Source organism: Myotis davidii, unplaced genomic scaffold, assembly GCF_000327345.1.
Source record: "Myotis davidii unplaced genomic scaffold, ASM32734v1 scaffold32, whole genome shotgun sequence".
Lineage (NCBI taxonomy): Eukaryota > Metazoa > Chordata > Mammalia > Chiroptera > Vespertilionidae > Myotis > Myotis davidii.
The window spans coordinates 7,314,086-7,328,832 of NW_006286587.1; the positions used below are offsets into that span (position 1 = coordinate 7,314,086).

General features: G+C 43.3%; 1 pseudogene; it reads left to right on the forward strand.

The window, feature by feature from the left end:
* Positions 1 to 8,613: 8,613 nt before the first annotated feature.
* On the forward strand, positions 8,614 to 10,221 carry LOC102770451 (annotated as a pseudogene).
* Positions 10,222 to 14,747: the final 4,526 nt, after the last annotated feature.

Below are 14,747 nucleotides of genomic sequence, written 5' to 3' on the forward strand. Positions count from 1 at the left end.
AAATGCAGGCATATAGGCCTAACCAATGGACACTGACAACGGGGGGGAGGGCAAGAGCGGGGGGGGGTAGAGGGTAACGTGGGGACAAGGACACATATGTAATATCTTAATCAATAAAAAATATATGAAAAAAAAAGAAAAATGGGAGAGTGATGTGTGAATGGGAGAACTGGACTCTGGGGGCCTCTATTTTTTTTTTCTTGTTAAGTTAAAGGGCTTGTAGCTTTTTGTTTATATCAAACTATGCAGTATAAATGCATCCTATATAATAAAAGCCTAATATGATAAGTGTCTGGCTGACGGGTCAGCAGTTCAACCAATCAAAGCATAATATGCTAAATGACATGCTAAGACCACTGAACCACTCTCTATGACGTGCACTGACCACCATGGGGCAGATGCTCTGACTGGTAGGTTAGCCTGTTGCTGGGGTCCGGCCAATTGGGACTGAGTGAGACAGGCTGGACATGCCCTGGAGCCCTCCTGCAGTCCCTCCCCGGCTGGCCAACCTCTTGCATTCTTCCTTGGGGCCCCAACTGTGCACTGGTAGGGTCGCTCGGCCTGGCCTGCACCCTCTTGCATCCAGGACCTCTTGGGGGATGTTGGAGAGCCCGTTTCAGCCTAATCCCACAGAGGGACCCCACTGGTGCACGAATTTGTTCACTGGGCCTCTAGTATTTAATAAAGATGCTTGCCCAGGGATATGCTGAGAGATAGACAGAGAATGAGAGAGAGATCTGTTGCCTTCTGTATGCTCCCCAATTTGGATTAAACCTGCATATGTCCTGAGCGGGAATGAAACCAGCAACCCTTCGGTGCATGGGACGGTATTCAACCAACTGAGTTACTCTGATTGGGCTGAATGTGTAGTTTGAATACCTTCTTTCCTTAAAAAATTTTCAGCTATTACCACTGATGCCTTACTCATCACATATCCAGTCACTCTGTGGACATTCATTCTTCTTCCTTAAAGAGGAAGTACAGTCTAGTCTTTCTCCATTCTCCTTCTCCTCCTCTTCTTACAGGTCATGGTTACAAATTTATGCCCATTCTGGCTACTTTCTTTGGTCTCTTTTGGGGAAGGCAGGTAATCAGGATTACTAACAGCTGCCTTAGAAGTGATTAGTTAAGTAAATGAAAAGTGAATTAATACCATTAGTAGCCAACCCCAAAATAGGTCAAGATGGAAAAATTCTGTAGTTACATCATCTGATGCCAGCAAAATGATAATTCAGGATTTTTTCTGACATTTTTAATCAACTGACGAGCACAGTGGTGGTGGCAGGAGCCTCTCCTGCCTCCGTCGCAGGTGGGCGGTAAGGAGCAAGGGGTCCCGGACTGCAATAGCCCTGGACTGTGAGAGGGATGTCTGACTGTCGGCTTAGTGCACGAATGTCATGCACTAGGCCTCTAGTTAATAAATAATAATAATACAAGAATAAACTCTGTGCTTTGTGTACTCACAACTATCCATCTACTTTTGCACATCCCTGTATATGTTTTAAAAATATGACTTGGCACTGTTGCTTGATTAGAGACATTCAACTAAATATTGCGGTGGACTCTGCTCTGTCTCTGCCTCTCTTTGCAGCTCTTCCAAACACCCCAGAGCTAGTGACCAGATTAAAAAGCTTGAGTTAGCACAAGCATTTCAGATGTCATTGGAGGAACTGGAGCTGGGAACTAACGATGCCCTTGTCACCCAGGTTGTGATGTCATTGCTGATATTCTCCAGGTTTCCTACATGCACTTAAGACAGAAGAATAGTTATGCAGCCTTTGGAATTGCAGTAATTTGCAGTCCTAACTAGTTTTTTTTTTCTCTCCATGCTGGTTTATTTTAATTCAGTCTTAAGGCTGAAGGTACTAGAGAAGTTACCAAAACTTTACTCATGTGGACATTTTTTCTCACTAAATGTGAGATAATTAACTTTTTTCTATATCCCGAGACACAGAATTCAGCCTAAATTCAGTTAAAATGGGATTGCCAGATAAGCATTTTATTCAATATCAAGTCTTTGCATATCATTAAGTTACAAGGGAAAAACATGGACCAGAGAAATCTACTGGGATCAGAAAATCTACTTGTTTCTAAAAAATTTTGGACTTACATTGATTGCAACACTAGGTAGCAGGAACTATATGTTGTGTTTTTTTAAAAAAATATGTTTTATTGATTTTTTTTTTTTACAGAGAGGAAGGGAGAGTTATAGAGAGTTAGAAACATTGATGAGGGAGAAACATTGATCAGCTGCCTCCTGCACACTCCCCACCGGGCATGTGCCTGCAACCAAGGCACATGCCCTTGACCGGAATCAAACCTGAGACCCTTCAGTCCCCAGGCCAACGCTCTATCCACTGAGCCAAACTGGTTAGGTCAGGAACTTCATCTTTGTTCCCTAATGTAATCCTATCATTTAGCATAGTTTCTGGCACTTAATAAATAATTCTTGACTAAACAATTAAAACATGGAAGTTTTTGGTTTTGTTTTTTTTTTGGTGGCTGTCAGAGAATGTAGACCTTTGTATCAAAGTCTACATTGTCAATTTTCATCTTACTGAAACACAAATATTGTTTTAGGGCCTGAAAGATGATCAGGTTTAGACCCCTCTATCATGATATGTATACATGCCACCTTATCCTCACCCTACACACACACACATACACACACGTGCACACACACACACACACAGGCTTATGTACACACTTAGGCATGCTTAGACCATCTGGGCATGCTCCTTATCTGATCATTTGGATAGGGTCCCTGCTTGCTGGATAAAGTAGAGCCATTTGGACTTCTCCAGATGGGTATCTTGGTAGGACACCAGTGTTGATGGCCAACAAATATTTATTGAACACTCAAGTGAATGATGAAAGTTTCAATTTTTATTTTCATAGCTCAACATGAACTAAAAGTTTTATATGACGTGATTTATAAGCGACACAAGAAACTGTACAAAGCCATCTTTGGCAAACATCTTGATCCTGTGAAATATATGTGTCCACATTATATTTAACTTAGAGGCTATTAAAAGACTTAGATCTTTATTGCTTCTTAATATTCTGAATAGAGTCCAAAATGGTTTTGAAATGTCCTTTGAGTAGCCTATAAATACCTCCCACTTCATATCAACACACTATTATTGCCTTCTGGATATAATTAGCTACAGATATAATTTCATTAATTTTATCAGGATTCTGGTCTATTTATTATTGGGCTGATGATTTCCACAGCAAACTCTCCATAAAATGTATAGCTTAATAGAGGGTTAACCCATATTTAATTCACTTTGTTAATTGTAAAAGAATTAGGATACAACAGAGTTTATTAGAATTTACAAACCCTACTGAACATTATCTGCTCTTTTCTGAATGGTACAGAGGGGACCCCAGCACCTTGTCGCGCCTCCTGATCATCATTAATGTGACAACCATTACTGCATTGCAGAAGTATGGCTTTGCCAGCTCATTACACACCACACACGTCAGTTTCCTCTTGTTGAATATCCAGCGTACCCAGGCTGTGGTTCTAATCAGAAGAACCGTTTCCTATTCCTATCTAATTATCTTAATTGCCACTGCTTCCTATTATGCCACAGAAGTAGATAAGAAATAACATCAATTAAAAATTGTCAGCCTCACTACGTAACCCATAGATTACAGGTGTTTTAGAATCTGGTTTGCTAAAGTAGGGGGGATTTCTTTACTAGATCTTTTGTGTTTTGAATCCAAAGACATTTCAGGGAATGAGTTGCCGAATTCCAGCAGCTTGAGTTGTGGGGTGCCTGTGTCTTTTTATTGTGCAATTATTCCATCACGAATGGCACGGTTCAGGCATGGGATGCTGTTTTATTTGACTTTTATGTGATTACTTTGGGATGCTCCCCTTTTTGGCCTTAAACTACTGAAGAGGGAGTGACTTCTTTCTGTGAGTAACCTTAAGAACCAGTGGTTGCACTTAAACAGATCACCCACAGTTAGCAACTGCAGAACAGAATTCAGACACTTCTGTAGCCAGCTTATATCAGCCCCAAAGTTGGTAGATTCATTACAAGCTTGTCTCTTGATTTTAGTCAAAATAATCTGATTTCTTTTCTGAAAAAAAAAAAAAGAAAGAAATCTTTCTTAGACCATTTCCTTTCTTTTTTTTTTTTTTCCTTCTCCAATCAGCAGATCAAAACTTTGGGCCCTTCTGAACCTTAATTCAAACATCACTTCAGAAGTTAACACATTTGAGTTCCAAAAGCAATGCTTTTAACTTCTGTCCCATGGTCAATAAGGGGCTAAATCGATCTATAAACAGTGTCAGATGGTGTCTCACACATGGCACTTAAGAAACCTTACTGCTGATAGTGCCTTGACCTCAGGGCCCCCTGATCAGGCTGTCTGGGTGACACTGAGCAGGGAGGCATCAAAGCAAAGGCCTGTGCGGTCCTGTGAGCCTGACAGCCGCCCAGCCCCCGGGAGAGGGTGTTGAAGACAGGACAGGCATGGAACTGATGTGGACACAGCATTTTAGTTTGGCTTGTAGCATGCCTGGGGGAGGCAGATTTCTGGCTCCTTTTTCTTCGACTGGTTCCTTTTCCCATGCCACCTGCGTTGCAGTTTACCTAGACGCTTTGCACTGGGCACTGATGGAGTTCAGGGATGCCTTTCAAGGGAGCCCAAACAAGGTCAGCTCAGAGCTAGGGAGGCACAACATAGTCTCAGAGGATGGCAAAATGGTCATCTGTTGAGCAGAGCAGCGTTTTGATGTCCTGCAGACTGTTCATGTAGACACTGTTAGTTTGGTGGAGGTCCCTTGCAGGCAGTTCTTCCAGACACTGAGAACGTCTAGTGTAACTATCTGAGGGTGTTCTGTCTCCCCAAGGTGTGCTTGGTCTGCTTGCAGGGCATGCTGGGAAACTCGGGAGCTAATGCCCCCAGAGAGGTATTAGTGAATTAATACCCCTTCTTGCTCCTTAGTGCACAATTCTGAGATGTGTTCCATACAGTCTCTCAGGGTTGTCCCAGTCGGGTTGGGCCCACAGTCTCCCACAGCAACTAATTTATGGATACACTTTATATTGGCTTTCTTTCCCTTCCTTTCTCCCAGCTCCGGTCTCTCCCTCTTTCTTCCTGGGACATTTCTCAAATAAACACCCGGCACCCAAGTTCTTTTCTCAGGACCTGCTTTGGGAGAAACCCAAACTACCACAAGGGACAGACAACAATGCAGTTGTCTTATCAAAAAGAATTTAAGTGACCCCCTCAAAAGCTCTATTTTCCACAAGTTGGTACCCCCATGCCTTGGTTGGGTTCCCCAGAAGCAAATCCTAACATAAGGATTTCACTGCAAATTGTTTATTTGGGAAGTAATTCCAGAAAATGCCGTTAGAGTAGGGAAGGGAGACAAGGAAGGGCTGGAAGACATAAAAGGCATATTATCAAACCAGTTACTACTATGGGCAGCTGGAGCCCAATCCTGAGGAGGCATCTGGAACACTGTGGAACAAGCCTCAGAGATGTCCTGCCCAAGGGACGAGGCAGCCTGAGTATTGAGCCAGCAATTCTATATCTGGCATGGACTGAGGGAGGCTGTGGGGACACTTTCCAGAACTTCTGGGATGACTGCGCTCAGGCTGACCATGACCATGTGGCCAGGAAAGGAGTCCTCTGGAGAACCATCTCAGCTTGCAGCGAGCAATCTTTGGAGACAGAGATAAGTGCTGAGGGAATTTGGGAGGGCATCCAAAAAGCCCCTGCTACACACGCTGAGACTAAAAACCTACAAATATATCTCTGAAATAAGGGGAAATGCAAATGGTTCCCTCATTCAACAACTGTTTATAAAGCCCTGACAATGTTCCAGTGCTGCAGACACAGGTGGAAAAGATTGTGCTTGTGTTGCTTTTGTGTGGACACTTCCCTCCTGTAAGAGCTCCTTGGTGGCCAGCATGGAGAGACAACTGTGAATCCTAATGTGACTCACAGAGCCTGGCTTTCCGAGTTCATGGTTTCATGCAGGCCATTGGACTGAGAGTTAGAAGACTTGTGTTCTAGTTTTGGCTCTGCCCTTCACTAGCCATGTGACCATGTTATCTTGCCTCCCAGGACCTTGATTTCCTCTCGTGCTTAATGAAGGAGCTGGCATAAGATACTCTGGGGGCCTTCCTGCCTGAAACACGGTGGCCAAGGATCCTTGTGCTGAAGTGGGCGTGGGGCAGGGCTGTTTGTGCTGTGTGGGTCACTTGCTGTGGGCAGCCTCTGGTCTGGAGGCATTTCAGGTCAAGTGATGTCTGAGCTGGGAGAAGTTAGAACTGAAAACGTATTTTTATGATTAAAAGCAACGCGGCTTAGGGAAGCAACATGTCTTGTGCAAGCTCACCCAGCTAATTAGGGGGCAGAATTGGAGGCAGACCTAGGTTTCTATTGCTCAATTGATGGATCTTTCTATTAATCCACGAATCACAGTTTTTGTAGCAATCTATAAGAAATATGGCTTTTGAGATGGTAGACTAAAGGGTGAAGGACCCACTTGATCCAGAGTAATCATGAAATTCAAAGGCATTCACATTTAAGGGCTTAACCCAAATCTCAGAGGCTATATAGTTCATTAAAAATGTTCTCTCGCTGAATTGGTTTTTTGTATTTCCCAATAGAATCCCCAGTCCATACATAGGGATTGGATTCGAGTGGAAAAGGTGAACCAAACAACTGAATACAAAATATCCAATTTCTTTTTATACCTTACCATGAGTGCTTGTTTCAGTAGTTACCACCTGTGTTATTTAGCCTTGGTTGAAATAGATTCAAGATGGCAGGTTGGTGACAGGAGAGGCAAAAAAAGGAAACAGAATTGCAGAAAAAAGTAGGGGAGCCCAGCCTCTTTAGAATGTGAAAGTAATTTAGATGTGAATTTAGAATGTGAAGATGTCCCAGAACTGCTCTTCCTGTGTCAACACAAATAAGTATGTTGATTTCATTAAGTAAATGACCAGCTAGGTGATGATATGTTTGGCCTTACACAGGAATGAGTTCAGGCAGGTGATCACAGGGTGAATTATAGGTATTATGCAAACCACTGCCTATTATCTGGCCTGATCTTCATGTGCTGTATCATGTTCCATCTGAGTAAAATTTTAAGTGTTTGGAAATCCTGCAAAGTAAAAGTCCGCTTTAGACTCTTGTGTGGTCCATGGACCAGCACCATCAATGTCACTTGGCAGCTTGTTAGAAATGCAGAATATCAATCCTGACCCCAGACCTACTGCATTAGAATCTGTGCTTAAACAAGATCGCCCAGGGATATGTATGCATGTTAAAGTTTAAGAAGCACTGTTGCTGGCAAGTGCTACTCAAAACAAGTGGGTACTTCCTTGAGTGGAATCACTGAAAAAACTTTCAGCCAAAAATAGCCTGCTCAAGGAGACCTTGCAAACAAATGGAAAAACTGAATGTAATTCAAATAATTAATACACTGATGTCACGCTTAGTGCTGTTGTGAGCTAATATTGAAACACTGTTAAATCAAACACATCACTTTTAAGAAAAACCTGCTTCACTTTTTTCCAGGTGTGAACATATGGGAAGATGTTATTTATAGTTATACCTTAGTTCTTTCCACAAAGGATAGAGATATGTGGCTATTAGGCACAACAGCTATGGTTGCACAGAAAACCACCAGACACTGTTCAAGGGCTGTTGTAATTTCCACTCAGTGTCTTCAGACTGTACATGAAATAGATCTCAAAACCTTCCAATTCCTTCCTTGTCTTCGAGTCCACAGAGATAATTCTCAGTCTTAGTTCTATAAGATCATCAGCATTTATTCCAAAGGATATAAGACAGTGGTTCTCAACCTTCCTAATGCCGCGACCCTTCAATACAGTTCCTCATGTGTGGTGACCCCCAATTTCATTGTTACAAATTGAACATAATTAAAGCATAGTGGTTTATCATAAAAACAATATGTAATTATATATGTGTTTTCTGATGGTCGTTCGACCCCCAAAGGGGTCGCGACCCACAGGTTGAGAACCGCTGATATAAGATATTTGAAAAGTATGGGAGTTAAAGTTGGCTTTTTCTTTTTCAAAGACCATTGAAAGGATCCTTTGCAAGACGCATCTTGACTAAATACATTTTGTTGGGAGAAGCGTTTAAATTTTTAAAGAGAACTAAAGGTTTGAGAAACATCTTTTCACTGGCAAGGTTCAACAGAATAATTACGAGCCATTTTTTAATATCCATACAATGCATGCAATGCTTCTTGAGAGCTAGGCTTGGAAATGGCACTTCTGCTATGTTTCATTTGCCAAGGAAAGTCCATGGCCAATCCTGGATTTAAGGGATGAAAGTAGACTATAACATTTAATGGGAAAATCTACTAAATCACATTGCAGGGGAGGGAAATAATTGGGAGAAATGTTGTAATCCATTTACCACATCAGAGTAGGCTGATTGCTATAGCAAAACAAACCCTGTGTCTCAGGATTTTAACACAATAATGTTTTATTTCTTGACTTTATTACAGTCCAGTAAGGGTGGTCGGGAGGTGGGAGGGGTTCTGCTGCACACAGTCATTCAGGAATGCTAGGCTCCTTCCTTCTAGTTACTGTGACCTCCAAGGCCATGAAGTCTTCTATCGTGTCCTCTGTTTCCAGCCAGGAGATAAGGAAAGAGCAATATGTAGCAGGAGCATCTACTCCTAATCGTCCCCACCTGGAGGCATCGTACTTATTGCTCTGCCTTCTTTCTGATGGCAAGAACATGTGACGTGGCCCAACTGAACAACAAGGGAAGTTGGAAAATCTGATCTAGCTGTGTTAGGAGCACAGAAGGAGAATGGTGTGCTGAATACCTACCTGGGCTCTAGTTATAGTTATCCTAGGAGAAGGTGCACCCGAGGTATTTTAAAATGGTAATGACTGAGGCTCATAAAATGTTAATGACCTGAATCTTGACCTCTCACCTTCCTCCTTAAACAACCTGAGCTTTAGCACCCACTCATTTGTCCACAGACTACCAGATCCCAGTCTCTGTGAAGTCGCCCAGCCACTGGTCCGGCCAGTCAGCAGCATGACCAACGTCTATGCAGGTGGCGGGAGCTCTAGCTCCCAGATCTCCATGTGCCACTCCACCAGCATGCAGGGTGTCGGGGTGTCTGGGGGCCTGGCTGCAGTGATGGCTGGGGTTCTGAAGGGGCTGGGGGACATCCAAAGTGAGAAGGAGACTATACAATGCCTGAATGACCATCTGGCCTCCTACCTGGAGAGGGTGAGAAGCCTGGAGGCTGATAATTAGAGACTGGACAACAAAATCCGTGAACACCTGGAGAAGAAGGGACTCTAGACAAGAAATTGGGAGCATTATCTCAAGACCATCGAGGACCTGAGGACTCAGATCTTTGTAAGTTTTGTGGACAATGCCCACATGGTTCTGCAGATTGACAATGCCGGTCTTGCTGCTGATGACTTCGGAGTCAAGTATGAGATGGAGTTGGCCATGCACTGGTCTGTGGAGGGTGACATCAATGGGTTCTGAAAGGTTACTAATATTACTCAGCTGGAGACAGAGATCAAGGCTCTCAAGGAGGAACTGCTCTCCATTAAGAAGAACCACGAGGAGGAAGTACATGGTCTACAAAACCAGATTGCCAATTCTGGGTTGACGGTGGAGTTGGGTGCCTCCAAATCTCAGGACTTTAGCATGATCCTGGTGACATCTGGGCCCAGTATGGTGAGCTGGCTCAGAAGAACTGAGAGGAGCTAGATAAGTACTGGTCCCAGCAGAGCACCCAGTGTTCACCTTGCAGACCTCTGAGATAGGAACTGTTGAGATGTCACTCTTGGAGCTGAGATGTACAATCCAGTCCTTGGAAATTGACCTGGATTCCATGAGAAATTTGAAGGCCATTCTGGGGAACATCCTGAGAGAGGTGTAGATGCGCTAAGCCATGTAGATGGAAGAGCTCAATGGGATCCTGCTGCACCTGGTGTCAGAGCTAGCCAGGCCCAGAGAGAGGGATAGCACCAGGCCCAGGAATAAGATGCCCTGGTGAACATCAAGGTCAAACTGGAGACTGCGATCGCCACCTACCGCCACCTGCTGGAAGAAGGGGAGAATTTGGATCTTGGCGATGCCCTAGACATCAGCAACTCCATGCAATTCATCCAAAAGACCACCACCTGCAGCTAAGTGGTGTCTGAGGTCAATGACAGTAAAGTTCTGAGGCATTAAGGCAGCAGTAGTGGGGCACCCCTGGTTGGGCAAGTGGCCAATAAGAAGTTCAGAGGTCATTGAATGTGAAAAAATGTTGCATGAAACCGTGGGGTAGACAAAGTTTTGAAACACAAGATCATAATTAGGAAGGAAGACAGAGCCAGATACCTAAGTAAACACCTGGGATGAAAGTGGAGCCTGGGGAGGGTTTGGAGAAGTTTTCAGATGCAGTGGCTGCTTTGGAGGCCGTGGAACTTTAATCGGAGGAGAGGGGAGTGAAGGGCAAAGGGAAAGCTTTGAGCCGCAGGGGAAACTGGATTTGTTTGCTTGTTTAACATTGTTGTCTCTAGTGGGGCCTAAAGTTGACGCCTTCATGTAGGAGGCCTATGTTAGTGCTGATCAGAATAATGTACCCCTTAGGGCTACATTAAAAAACACTGCTCGGTGTCTCATTTGCACCTTCAAAATATGCACATACATGTGTGGGCCAGAAAAGGCTGTGCTCAGAACATGCATTCTTATGTGAACTGTAGGTAATTGCACAAGCAAGCAGGAAGTTGCATAGGTATGCAGGCAGCCACCTGTTGGAGAGGCGTGTGCCTTGCCCTTTGAGTACCATTTTAAAGGTTTCTGCAGAGGGCAGGGAGGGGAAGCAGGCCTCTGGGCGTTTGCTTCTTTAACTGCAGCTGTCGTTTGTCCTTCTCAAGGTTTCCTTTCTGGGCAGGGCCAAGTTCAGAATGTGCTGTTTGTGGCTGTAAGAAAATGCCTTTTCAAGGTCTTTGTGGAAGCACTGATGCAGGGGGCTCTTTTCTGAAAGTTTGTGTTCCCTGAAGTTCACAAGTTGGGTTCCTAAGGCCCAATGTGATGGTGTTACGAGGTGGGACTTTTGGGAGGTGCTTAGGTCATGATAGTAAAGCCTCATGAATGGGATCAGTGCTCTTATAGAAGAGATCCCAGAGCGCTCTCTAGACTCTTCTACCATATGGGACACAAGAAGTCTGTGACCCCTAAGAGGGCCCTCACCTGACCAGGCCAGAGGGTTTAGAGGCAGCTGGCTTAGTTGGACATGTGTTAGTTCTGTGCTGGGAATTTGTTGTTGTTACTTTTGTGAACTGCTGATCTGGTGAATAAACTCTTTGAAATCCCCTTTGCTGGGATCTCTGTCTCCTGGTCCTCCTCCTGGTTCTACAGGCCTTTGAAATCCCCTTTGCTGGGACCTCTGTCTCCTGGTCCTCCTCCTGGTTCTACAGGCACTTTCCCCTTCTTATTCACTGTCCTCTTCCTCCATTTGTCCCTCTGTTTTTCCCTGGGGGTCTGTCCTTCACCACCTGCTGCCTTTCTGGACCAGCACCATCCAATGGATATGGCTGCAATGGTGGAAATGTTCTATGTCTGAGCTGCCTAATACTGCACACACTTGCCCAAGGAACTGAATTTTACATTTAATTAAATATAAATAGCCACATGTGGCTGGAGGCTGCCCTAGAGGACAGATAGCATAGTTCTAGAGCATAGTTCCTCTTTGGTCAGAGTTTCTTCCTTAGTGTCACCATCTACCTCATTGCTCCTGGTCTGCATCTTGCCCTGCCTGCTCTCCTGACCCACATTTATAAATATCTACGACACATCCACCTGGCTGGTCTGTGGGCCCCTCAGATCAATGCGGTTAATGTTTAACTCTTTATCTTTACCCACAAAACACATTTTCTCCTGGCCTTCCTCCTATCACTTTATCCTTGGTCACCCTTGTTCATGTTTTAGAATACAGTTCTGATCATACCATGCCATGCATACATTATCATTGAGGTGGATCCTAAACTTACACATATTTTTTCTCCTTAATAAAAAAAGTAATAAAGTGCAAATGCAAAATTACATTCGGAGCTTTGGAGGGGCCTGAATAAATGAGGGAGGGAGTGTCTGAAGGTTAAGCTTTATTCCCTTTAGCGTAAATTGGCCTCAGTTTATTTTAGAAAGTCTTCCAGTTTCAGGGTTGGAATTTCAGTTTGGTCACTTTTTTTGCTGTACAAACATGGCACTTAACTATGCTGAGAGTCAATTGGTTATTAAAAATAAAGATGATTATGCCTATTAAACTGAGTTATTAAAAAATTAAATGTGTCCATTGATAGATGAACGGATAAAAAAGTTGTGATATGTATAAGATGGAATATTATGCAGCAGTAAAAAGAATGAAATCCTGCCATTTTTGACAATATGGATGGATCTAGTTGGTATTATACTAAATGAAATAAATCAGGCAGAGAAAGACAAATACTGTATGGTTTCACTTATATGTGAAATCGGAAAACAAAACAAACAAACAATCAGACAGAAACAGACTCATAGGAACAGAGATGAAAAGTATGTTTACCAGAAGGGAGGGGGTGAGGGGAAGGGGGAATATAGTCAATAATATTGTGATAAGTTTGCCCAGTGGCAGGTGATATAGAATTAGTGGGGTGATCACATTGTAAGGTATACAAATGTCAAATTACTATATTGTACACATAAAACTAATACAACTAATATAAGATTGTATGCCAACTATACTTAAAAAACAAAGATAATATATGAAAAGCTCAGTACATCTAGAGCAGTGGTTCTCAACCTTGGCTGCACATTAGAATCACCTGGGAATCTTTTTAAAATCCTGATTTCTGGGCCTCATCCTCCGGAAATTCTGTTTCTTTGTTATGGGGTGAGGCTACAACATTAGTAACAAAGAAACAGAATTTCCGGAGGATGAGGCCCAGAAATCAGGATTTTAAAAAGATTCCCAGGTGATTCTAATGTGTAGCCAAGGTTGAGAACCACTGATCTAGAGGGTGTTTCTTGAAAAATTTATTCCCTTGTTATTATGTAGAGAGTATTGTTAGCAATAATAATGACAATAATAATATCTACTATATCCGATGCTATGTTCAACACTTTACGTAGAATGTCTCATTTATTCCTATAAGGTAGGCACTCTTTTTGCTTCCACTTTACAAGTGGGGAAGTTGAGGCCCAAAGAAGGTAGGTAATCTGCCTGAATTCTCATATGTTATAAATAGTGAAGCCGGGATTCAAACCTAGGCTCTTAACCTCATGTCTTGAGTAGGGCTTTCAGGATTCCCTCCACATGCTGACTTCCCTCCACATGTGTCTATGTTCTTGCCAACCTCTAAACATTTCATGACTTGCTGTGTTTCTTTTTCTCTCCTCATACTGTTTCTTTTCCCTGGAGCTCTCTCCCTTCCTCCTCAGTGTTCTGTGTGTTCCTTGGGCTTCATTCATGTTTTCATATATCACTCTCACTGCTTTTACTCTAAAGGGGTTGCTGAGCGAGACTTCCCCCCGTACAACACAATGTCCTTCCTCTGAGCCTCATGAATGATTATCTCCTGAGCAACTGCTCTGTTTTTATCTCACAGGGGAGTCTTAAATATACAGCTGCCTGAGCCCTCACCCCTAGGCCACATTCATCCGAATGTTTGGGGTTGGGTTGAGATTTGCTGATTGAAAATATTATGTTTCTCTCTTTGAGCTAGTTACTAGAAAGCCAAGAACCAAGTCCTAGCTCAGCTCTGCAAGGAGGTAGGGCCTTGGGCTTTAATTTGACTCTTACTCTTATTTTCCCTTCATTCCTTATTTTACATTGTACATCACCCCCATTTTGGCATGCGTTTGTGTAGGTCACCTAAAATAATTTTGCAGTAATCTCAAAACAGGCATGGGTAGAAAACAAAAGGTGAAATCAATAGGAAGCCCTGAAGACAACTTTCTCTTCTAATTCAGGGACTCCAATCTCTTAGAACAATTCCATAGCCATGGGCATCTAAATGCAGCTCACATGTGGCCATACATCTGATGGCTTCATTGTATTGGACCCTTCTTGGATTATAGCTTTATTGAGGAGATTTAAAAAGTCTGACTACTAAAAAAGGTGTATTTAATAAGATCTTCTAAAACAAATAAATTCCTTATATATTCGAAGCTATTGACATATATAAATACCCAGTGTCTAAGTCTACCCCTCAATTCTTGTTATTTTGGTGACTTCCTGCTCAGGTGTCCTGGGCTAGTCGGGTAATGACCCCTGCATGCATTGAGCACATATGTCTGTTATAGCTGCAGGATCTTCAGTTTTCCCATTTGCCGGCCCTCATCCCCAGGATCTGAAAGCAGGCGCAGGGGCTGTGGCTGTGAAATGGCTTTTTGTCCTCATCACATGTTAGGTACTTTGGGTCCTAAAATGGCAAAATGGAGAACGGTGGCTGAAGAAAGGGGGTCTGGGGAGATTCCCTTGGTTTCCAGCCGGCCTCTTGCCAATGCCCCCAGATGGTGGGGGCTGAGGGCAGGTCGCTCCGGTAGGGGCCCATATGCTTGGGCTGTCTGCTCAGTCCCGGGCAGCCTGGTGTGCCCAGCACCTCCTTAAAAACTGATTATCCGGCTTGTCTGCTTTGTGAGCCGGCTCATTACCATTTCATTGTGGTGTGGTAATTCTTACCCTGCGCAATGAATATTGACTTCGTGCTTGCTTTTCTAACTGAATTACAGGC